The sequence below is a fragment of the Suncus etruscus genome, chromosome 3, assembly GCF_024139225.1.
Source record: "Suncus etruscus isolate mSunEtr1 chromosome 3, mSunEtr1.pri.cur, whole genome shotgun sequence".
Classification (NCBI taxonomy): Eukaryota; Metazoa; Chordata; class Mammalia; order Eulipotyphla; family Soricidae; genus Suncus; species Suncus etruscus.
This window is the reverse complement of record NC_064850.1, coordinates 156756860-156767962: the sequence shown is the minus strand read 5'-3', so window position 1 is coordinate 156767962 and position 11103 is coordinate 156756860.

Below are 11103 nucleotides of genomic sequence, written 5' to 3'. Positions count from 1 at the left end.
GGGCTCATCCATAGATATTTTTGTTCATTTAAAAATATGTTATGGGGCAGGTCCCCTGTCTGTGACGTCAGGCTAGGACATTCCACCAAACTATGCCTGCCCAGTGGGGCCCAACTGTGAAAAATTGTGAGTGCTGCCTGTGTGTGTCTGTCTACTATCCTGTTGCCTGAACCTCTTAGGAGTGGGCAGAAAGAGGCTCCAGAAAACTCGCTCTCCCAGAGGCCAATTCCAGGGCAGGACTCCATAATGTGAAAACCAGCTATGCTTTACAGAAGCCAGGTCACCTGTTTGTGAAGTCAGGCTGGGAAAATTCACGAAACTACACCTGCACAGTGGGGCCCAACTGTGAAAAACTATGAGTGCTGCCTCTGTGTGTCTGTCTACTATCCTGTTGTGTGAACCTCTTGGGAGTGGGCCGAAAAGAGGCTCCAGCAGAGCACTTTGGCTCCGCTGAACTACATGGCTGTGTGATCTTTCTAAGAAAAGAACACCATCGCAAAAATAAGAAAAACTCACACTAATAACTGTGCTGGAACACAGAAGCAAGCATTTCTCTTCAGACTGTCTTCTCTGCTGTGTGCTCGGGCCTAAGATTTGATCCTGCATGAGGCTTCATCCACGGAGGACTCCCCTCCCTTGGAGGCAAGTCTGCCCATCCAGAAAGGGCAGAGCCAGAGGAGTGTGCTGCCTGAATCATTTAGCCAAAGAATAACACCACAACACGTAGAAAAACCCACAATACAAGTGTGACAATGGGGAAACAACGCAGGCCAGCATACAGAATGAAGATGACAATTCTGATGACCAGATAATGACCAACCAACTAATCAACCGCTCAGATAAGGACTTTAGACTAGCAATATGGAAGATGCTCAACAAACTCAAAGAAACCATGGATCGAGTTGAACAGAACACTAATAAGAACCAAGAAAATATGAAGACAGAAATCACAAAACTCCAAACTGAAATAACATGTCAACTAACAGGCCTGAAAAAGCCAGTAAACGAAGTGAATGACAAAATGGATAAGCTCTGGGACAGGGTATCAGAAGCTGAGAATGGACTTGGTGCTGTGGAAGATGAGATACATAACAATTCCATACAGCAGGAGAGATTGGAAAAAAAACTTAAAGCAAATGAGCAGACAATGGAAAAATTAGTCAAAGAATGGGAACAGATGAAAATAGAAGTCTATGATAAGCTCAACAGAAACAACTTAAGAATCATTGGAGTCCCAGAGACCCAGGAAGAAAATTTCCAGGAAGAATCAATGGTCAAGAACATCATTAAAGAGAAACTTCCAGAGCTAAAGAATATATGTGATCAAATCCTGCATGCTCGAAGAGTACCAACTAAAAGACACCCCAGAAAAACCACCCCAAGACACATCCTAGTCATAATGACAAATCCTACAGATAGAGACAGAATTCTGAAAACAGCAAGATCAAAAGGGGAAATTACATTCAAGCAAGCATCCTTGATATTTACAGCAGACCTGTCATCAGAAACACTCAAGGCCAGAAAGCAGTGGTGGGATATTGTGACAAGACTGAATGAAATGAATACTTTACCTAGAATACATACCCAACAAAACTCACTTTCCGGTTTGACAGAAGAATACATGGTTTCACAGACAAAAAAACAGCTCAGAAACTTTACAGACTCAAAACCAGTCTTAAGAGAAAAACTGAAAGACCTAATTTAAGACAAGACTAACCAAAAGACACACCAAATTTCAGTATAAAGATGGCATTAAATCCCAGGACAATTCTTTCTCTCAACGTTAATGGACTAAATGCACCAGTTAGAAGACAAAGAGTGGCTAAATGGATCAAAAAACATTATCCAACCTGCTGCCTACAAGAAATGCTCCTGAATATCAGAACAAACATAGACTCAAAATAAAAGGCTGGAGGAAAATTATCCAAACATACAACACCCATAGAAAAGCTAGAGTGGCCATACTAATATTAGATAATGCAAACTGTATACTCAGGAAGGTTGTAAGGGACAAAGATGGACATTTTATATTAATTAAGAAATATGTAGAGCAGGAAGAAATGACTTTCCTAAACATACATGCACCGAATGAGGGGCCAGCAAAATATTTAATACAAATGTTGACAAATTTGAAAAATAATATCAATAACAACACAATAATTGTGGGGGACTCAACATGGCTTTGTCAACACTGGATAGGTCAACCAGACTGAAACCCAACAAGAATATACTAGACCTGAGGAGAGAAATGGAAGAAAGAGGCCTAGTTGATATATATAGGACACTCCATCCCCAGAAATCTGGATACACATTCTTCTCCAATGTACATAGGACATTCTCCAGGATAGACTACATGCTAGTACATAAAACATACCTCCATAATATCAAGCAGATAGAAATTTTGTAGATCATCTTTGCTGACCACAAGGCTCTGAAATTATTTGAGAATTCCAAAGGGACTCAGAAGAAAAACTTTAACACCTGGAAGTTAAACAGCCTCATACTCAATAACCAGTGGGTCCGACATAAAATCAAGGAGGAAATCTAAAGGTTCCTGGAAACAAATGACAATAAAGACACAAATTATCAAAACTTATGGGACACAGCAAAAGCAGTACTGAGAGGAAAATTTATAGCTTTGCAAGCACACATCAGGAAGGAAGAAGGAGCTTAACTGAGTAGCTTAATGACACGGCTAATAGAATTAGAAAGTGCTCAACAAAAGGACCCAAAAATAGGGAGACAGAGGAAATAACAAAGCTGAGAGCAGAAATCAACGAACTGGAAACCCAAAAAACAATCGGAAAGATCAATGAAAACAGAAGTTGGTTCTTTGAAAAAATAAACAAGATTGATAGACCACTGGCAAACCTAACAAAAAGAGAGAGAGAGAAACTTGATAACTCGTATTAGGAATGAAAAAGGAGAGATCACTACTAATATGACAGAGATTCAAAGGGTAATCGGAAACTACTTTGAAAAACTATATACCACTAAAAATGAGAACCTGGAAGAAATGGATAAATTCTTGGACTCTTATAATTTTCAACGTTTGAAGGAAAAGGATGTAGCATATCTAAACATCCCCATCACCATTGATGAAATTAAAACGGTAATCAAATGTCTGCCCCAAAACAAAAGCCCAGTCCCAGAGGGATTCACTAATGAATTCTTTCAAACTTTCCAAGAGAAACTACTACCAATCCTGGCAAGACTATTTCATGAAATTGAATAAACGGAAACACTTCCAAATAGCTTTTATGAAGCCAACATCACCTTGATACCTAAACCAGACAGAGATGCTATGAAAAAAAGAAAATTACAGACCAATATCGCTGATGAATGCAGATTCAAAGATCCTAAACAAAATTCTGTCACATAGGATAAAATGCCCAATTAAGTAGATCATCCACTATGATCAAGTAGGTTACATCCCAGGAATGCAAGGCTGGTTTAACATCCATAAATCTAACAACATTATACACAACATCAACAACAAGAAAAATAAAAACCACATGATCATATCAATAGATGCAGAGAAAGCATTTGATAAGGTCCAACACCCATACTTGATCAAAACTCTCAGCAAGATGGAAATGGAAGAAAACTTTCTCAATATAGTTAAGGCCATCTACCACAAGCCAGTGGCAAATATTATCCTCAATGGAGAAATACTAAAAGCCTTCCCTCTAAATTCTTGCACAAGACAAGGCTGTCCTCTCTCACCACTCCTGTTCAACACAGCACTGGAAGTATTTGCTATAGTGATTAGGCAAGTAAAAGATATCAAGGGAATCCAGATAGGAAAGGAAGAAGTCAAGCTCTCACTGTTTGTAGATGACATGATACTCTACTTAGAAAACCCTAAAGACTCTACCAAAAAGCTTCTAGAAACAATAGACTCATATAGCAAGGTGGCAGGCTACACAATTAACACATAAAAATCAATGGCCTTTCTATACACCAATAATAATAAGGAAGAAATGGACATTAAGAAAACAACCCCATTCACAATAGTGCCACACAAACTCAAATATCTTGGAATCAACTTGACTAAAAATGTGAAGGACCTATACAAAGAAAACTATAAAACTCTGCTCCAAGAAATGGAAACACATACCCTGCTCATGGATTGGCAGGATTAACATCATCAAAATGGCAATACTCCCCAAGGCATTATACAGATTTAATGCTATCCCTCTAAAGATACCCATGACATTCTTCAAAGAAGTGGATCAGGCACTTTTGAAATTTGTTTGGAACAATAAACACCCTAGAATAGCTAAAGCAATGATTGGGAAAAAGAACATGGGAGGAATTAATTTTCCGAACTTTAAACTTTACTACAAAGCAATAGTTATCAAAACAGCATAGTATTGGAATAAGGACAGGCCCTCATCAGTGGAATAAGCTTCAATACTCAGAAAATGTTCCCCAGATATACAATCACCTAATGTTTGATAAAGGAGCAGGAAATCCTAAATGGAGCAGGAAAAGCCTCTTCAACAAGTGGTGTTGGCACAATTGGATAGCCACTTGCAAAAAATTGAACTTAGTCCCCCAGCTAACATCATGTATGAAGGTAAAATCCAAATGGATTAAAGACCTCAATATCAGACCCAAAACCATAAGTTATATATAACAACACATAGGCAAAGCACTCCAGGACATTAAGACTATAGGCATATTCAAGGAGGAAACTGCACTCTCCAAGCAAGTGAAAGTAGAAATTAACACATGGGAATATATTAAGCTGAGAAGTTTCTGCACCTCAAAGGAAATAGTGCCCAGTATACAAGAGCCACCCACTGAGTGGGAGAAACTATTCACCCAATACCCATCAGATAAGGGGCTAATCTCCAAAATATACAAGGCACTGAAAGAACTTTATAAGAAAAAAACATCTAACCCCATCAAAAAATGGGGAGAAGAAATGAACAGACACTTTGACAAAAAAAATACAAATGGCCAAAAGACACATAAAAAATGCTCCACATCACTAATCATCATGGAGATGCAAATCAATACAATGATGCGATACCACCTCACACCCCAGAGAATGGCACACATCACAAAGAAAGAGAGTAAAGAGTGTTGGCGGGGATGTGGAGAGAAAGGAACTCTTATCCACTGCTGGTGGGAATGCTGTCTAGTTCAACCTTTATGGAAAGCCATATGGAGATTCCTCCAAAAACTGGAAATCAAGTTCCTATACGATCCAGCTATACCACTCCTAGGAATATACCCTACGAACACAAAAATTCAATACAAAAACCCCTTCCTTACACCTATATTCATTGCAGCACTATTTACCATAGCAAGACTCTGGAAACAACCCAGATGCCCTTCAGTAGACGAATGGCTAAAGAAACTGTGGTACATATACACAATGGAATATTATGCAGCTGTCAGGAGAGATGAAGTCATAAAATTTTCCTATACATGGATGTACACGGAATCTATTATGCTGAGTGAAATAAGTCAGAGAGAGTGAGAAAAACGCAGAATGGTCTCACTCATCTATGGGTTTTAAGAAAAATGAAAGACATTCTTACAATAATAATTTTTAGACACAAAAGAGAAAAGAGCTGGAAGTTCCAGCTCACCTCTAGAAGCTCACCACGAAGAGTGATGAGTTTAGTTAGAGAAATAACTACATTTTGAACTGTCCTAATAATGAGAATGTATGAGGGAAATGGAGAGCCTGTTTAGAATACAGGTGGGGGTCGGGTGGGGAGGAGGGAGATTTGGGACATTGGTGATGGGAATGTTGCATTGGTGATGGGTGGTGTTCTTTACATGACTGAAACCCAAACACAATCATGTATGTAATCAAGGTGTTTAAATAAAATAAAAAAAAATTAACATTCAAAAAAATATATGTTATGGAGCACTAGGATTAGCACAGCAGTAGAGAATTTTCCTTGCATATGGCTGACCCAGAACAGACTTGGGTTTGATCCCCAGTTTTCCATGTGGTCCCTCATGCCAGGAGCAATTTATGAGTGCATAGCTAGAAGTAACCCCTGACCATCACCGGATGTAGCCTAAACACCCCTCAATTTTTTTTTCTCAGTCATTAGCTTAAAGAAGATAGACTCCAGTTCCTCTTAAAATTAACCAAATTGATGCTACCTTAAGTCTTTCAAAAGCTGTGCTAAATGAAGTATACAGTATGCCAGGAGCCAAGACAATGCCTGTTCTTTCCAAAGTATTTCTCTGCACTTAATCACCTTATCCATAGCTATAGTTAATAACTAAGCTAATAAATATAAAAATATACACATATGTTTAAAAAGTAACATGCAAAATAAGTGAATAGATGAGAATTAAACCATCAAAAAATAAAATAATTTACAACATTTTAATGAATTTATGAAATATCTGATGCAATACTTATTTTTATTTAAATTATAATATATTTAATTAAATTTGTTTACTGATTCCTTGTTGGTGACTTTATACTATTTCAATTCATGACAACCCCTAACTCTTCAATTTTTAAAGTAGGTCTTTATTTTTAACAGTTTAATTTCTAGAATTTTAGCATTTCCTATTCAACTATAATATTGAAATTAGTGTCTCATGTGTGTGATTTATCCACATCTAGCTTGGAAACTCCACACATTTACCAAAATGTGTCACTATTAATATTACTCTTTGAAGAACATGAACATGAGCCCTCCCTCACCACGTATGCAGATAGGGAAATGAATATTTGTAATTCCATTTTGAAAATGTAAAACTTGATTTGTATTACATCATTGCATAGAATTAGCTTTAAATAATAGAAGGGCTATTGTATCAACACATAATATTTAAATGGAATAAATATAACTTTATCCTAAGATTATACTTCTGTTAATAGCTTAAAGTATCTCTGCAATACACACACAAAAAAATGTGACCATGAGCATATACTGAGTTCCTCAATGACTATCAAGTGGCTTAATGCTATCAAAGTACTTCAATAATAATGAAACTCAAGGCTCAAAGGACAGTAAGAATATTATTCCATATAATGTATTATGCATCAATAGTTTCAGGCAAGCAAATCCTACCAGCCTCTCAGGCCACCACAACAGTTAGTGAAAAGAATATTAACTGACTCAAGAACTGAAAAAATAGAAAGAAGAAAGGAAAACCAAGGGGAGTGAAACCATAGACATTCCTTTTTAAATTCTTGAACATTTTTAATCTATTTTGTGTTCTACAAATTTTCTCTGTGGACTATGCTCATATCATTAATTTCCAAAGTTTTATCTCACCCTATCTTTGCCTTCACTTTCTTTTGTTCTTTCTCTTTGTTTTTTCCCCCTTTATTTCAATCAAAACTCAATTCAAATTTATGGTCAAATATGCACTCTACATTCAGTCTCAGATATTCACTTGTGAAAATGGCACTTCTAATTTTAATGAATCATTATTACTGGACCACTTTCTAATGAGAACTATAATATGTCTATTCTATTATATGACACTAATTTTTCCTAAGCAATATTTTTACTTTGTTTATTTGTTTGTTTGCTCATTGTGTGTATGGGTTTCAGGTTAAAGAAAGTACTCCTACCCAAACAAAAAATTAAAAGAAAAATATTGCCTTGTTGACTAGAAGATAGTATAGTAGATAAGGTACTTGAAACTGACCACATTTTTATACACACCACTGCCTATGGCCCCCTTAACATAAAGCAGAAACTATCCCTTGAGTACAACTAGTTGTAGCCCCCACCATCACAACTCCTTTCCCTCAAAATTAAAGATTTGCTGGCGTTATTTTGACCTACCATGGTGTCTAAGTGTCATTTTAAACATGAGAGTTAGGGGAACTGGGTGGCGGGATAAAAAAAATTGAGAGTTCGATCTAACAGCAAATTTTCATTATTGCAATATTTTAAGTACCTTATTACAATCCTCTTCAATTTATTTCTTTATGTAATATATTATACAGCCATATTTCATAAGAATTTAAGGTTCTTTCTCATCACTGGGTAGAAAGTGATACTACATTGATATTTACTATGATGTAAATGTGAACAATATGAAAAATGAATGTACTCTAATATCAGCATATCACACTAAATTTGTGTAGGTACTATAACAAGACAAGCAGATAGCATCTAAAGAAGACATGTTTCAACTTTATCTTCTAAGGTAAAATTTTCCTCTGTTGAGCTTAAACATGTTAGCATCTTCAGTGTTCTAACATGATTTTGTAAGTAGAAAGAATTTGTCACCCAATGTCAGGAATTTTCCAATTTGCCCTATTTTATAGTTTGTGAATTCATAGAAATATATTCCATAGTAACATTTTTGCCTTGCTAGTTCCTTTCACCAAAGTCAGGTATTCTGAAGATCTCTTGGAATTTAAATAGTTCTTTTGCAGGTGTTTTCATATCAAGTATCATGTCTCACTGATTCATTTTGCCTCAAATTAACTGGTCATAAGGTAATTCTGCCATAAAAGATAAAATAGCTGGTTGTTGTTGTGGAAATAAAGCAGGAGAAGAGGAGTGAAGGTAATCTAGCTAAAACAATTGGTCTTTTATACTCTTTAAATTTAAATGATGGTAGCCTATAGATAAAGGATACATATAGTAACACAGGTCAGATAGCATAATCTCCCTGGGTATCTGGCTGAGGGCAGGAATCAGTAGTTCTTATTTGTTTGAGAGCAATTGGAAATCAAGGAAAGTCAAAGGGACAAAACAAAAATAGAGACATAGACCTGCATGCCATCAGTGACAGACTAGGAAGACATTGGTGGGCTCAGAACAGAGGACAAAACAAGCAAGAAACCAGAATGAGGACTGAACAAGTGACATTAAATTACATACTACTACCTCCTAAAAACTGCTTAATAAATAACTATAATTTCATAAGTAGTTTGAATTTTTGTTAATTTATTATATAGGAACTAGACTAATAAGTATATATATTTGCAGAGTCTCTGGTGAGCTTAGTCATCATACACTGTTCAAAAAAACTGTACAAATTCTAGCAAATATAAAATAAATAATTCACAACAGTCTTTGGGAGAACTAATTATTCATCCTTTACTCAATTTATATTCAAGTTGTTTTGTAATTCCATCAGAATTTTTATTCAGTCTTAGAGGGTGGAGGCAAAAAGATGAATCAGGCTATTTCTTTCCAATCCAAATGAAAGGGTTTTGGAGTTATTTATGTGTAGGAGTGTAGGAGTTTTTGAAAATGGTGATATCCTTTTCTATTTGAAGATGGATAACATGGTCCAGACAGAGTTGTAGAATCTGGCAAAGAATCTGGCTTGGATTTCTATCTTTATTTTTAATTTATTTATTTTTGTTTTTGTTTTGTTCTGTTTGGAGGCCACACCCGGTTGGGATCAGGAATTACTCCTGCTCAGAAATAGCTCCTGGCAGACTCAGGATACCATATAGGATGCCAGGGATTGAACCCAGGTTCGTCAAGGGTCGGGCATTGCAAGGCAAACACTCTTCCACTATGCTATCACTCTGGCCCTGGCTTGAAATTTTTTTTGTGAACTTTTGTGTAAGGATTTGGGATATGATGAAATAATTCAATATAATTCAGAAATCTACAAGCAGTTACATGTGTTACACAAAATGATAAGAAGTTGCAAGATTTCCTTGAATGTTTACTCAATTTACTTCTAGGATATATATAAAAAACCTCAAAGCTGAAATATATATATGTATATATACACACACATATATTTTTTTAGGGTTCAACATTAGATTCTGAGTTATTGACTTTAAGAAAGGAAGTAACATTGTTTTCTATAGACTATTCCTGGTAGACAAAAAACCAATGCTAGACCAATATAAGCTGTCAACTATTTTTTAAATGGAAAAATTTCCTTGAATGCTAATTCTCTGTGCCACAAAAGTACTAATACAAAAGAACTAACAAGAAAACTGCCTAGAACCATCAAAAATAGCAATTATGTATGTGTTTGTGTATCCTCTTTTTTCTGTTTATTTAAAACAAGCACTCTGTTCATGAAATATAATGGCAGGGGATATGTGTCAGAAATTAGGGTAGCTGATTGCCTACAATTTTGTAATTTTCTAGGAAATAACCAAATACTAGAAAAAAAATCTATAATACTTCTAATAAATGTGCAAGAATTCTAAGGAAATCTTGTACAATAAATTTCATGAGTAGATGGAGAAATTCTTGTCTTTATGGTATTTTATAAAAATATGATGTTAATATTTTAGTGATCCCCAAATGAAGCAATACCTGTTATATATACATATATATATTTCCATTCATATAGGTATGTGTTGTGTGTATATATGCATATTCATGTCTTTAAGCATACAATTATTTGATGTGCATAATTTTTTTAAATGTGAACAGAAAAGAAATTAAGAAGAAAAGTTTCTTGCTAATAAATCTTTAGCTCCCTGCAAAGGACTTTTATTTCACCTTCCTCTTGTCCCCTGAGAAACAGCAAATTTCCCTCCTCTGTAATGTCTTCTTGAGGTGAGTTAAAGAAAAAGGTTCCAAACCAGTAAAAAAGTCTCTCATTCAGGGGACCTTATGGTCTCTGGATCACAAAGATCACAGGACAATGTCAAGAATAAAATAATCAATTAGGTTCTTTTGCCACTGCTACAACACAAAGACATTCACAGAAATCTTCCTTAGTAAAGAAGCATTTACTTTTTATGAGTGAGAATACAAGTCAATGCTCCATTTCCATGCATTAACTAACTTTTGTAAGCTAGACCTGACATTGCAGAGTCTAAATTACATTTCAAATATGTTGCTTTTTATAGTTCTGAACAAATGATTTCCAGATGAGTCAGAATGCTAAGGTGGAGCCCAAAATTCAGAACTATTTCATTAGGTAGTAAACTGCTTAAGCTAAGATAAAATGGAGATTCAATATTTTAAAGAGTACAATTTTGATCTCTTTGTTCCTTGGAGAATGTTCATCATGTTTAGTATGCAGTCTCTATCAGTTCCTAAAATAAACAAAATTTTACTTGTGAAAAGGCAAATAAATAACAAAGAAGACCTTTTCTTTCATCTTACACAACATAAAGTTCAAAATAAAAGTCTACAGCTAAATCTATTAGCTGGAACAATT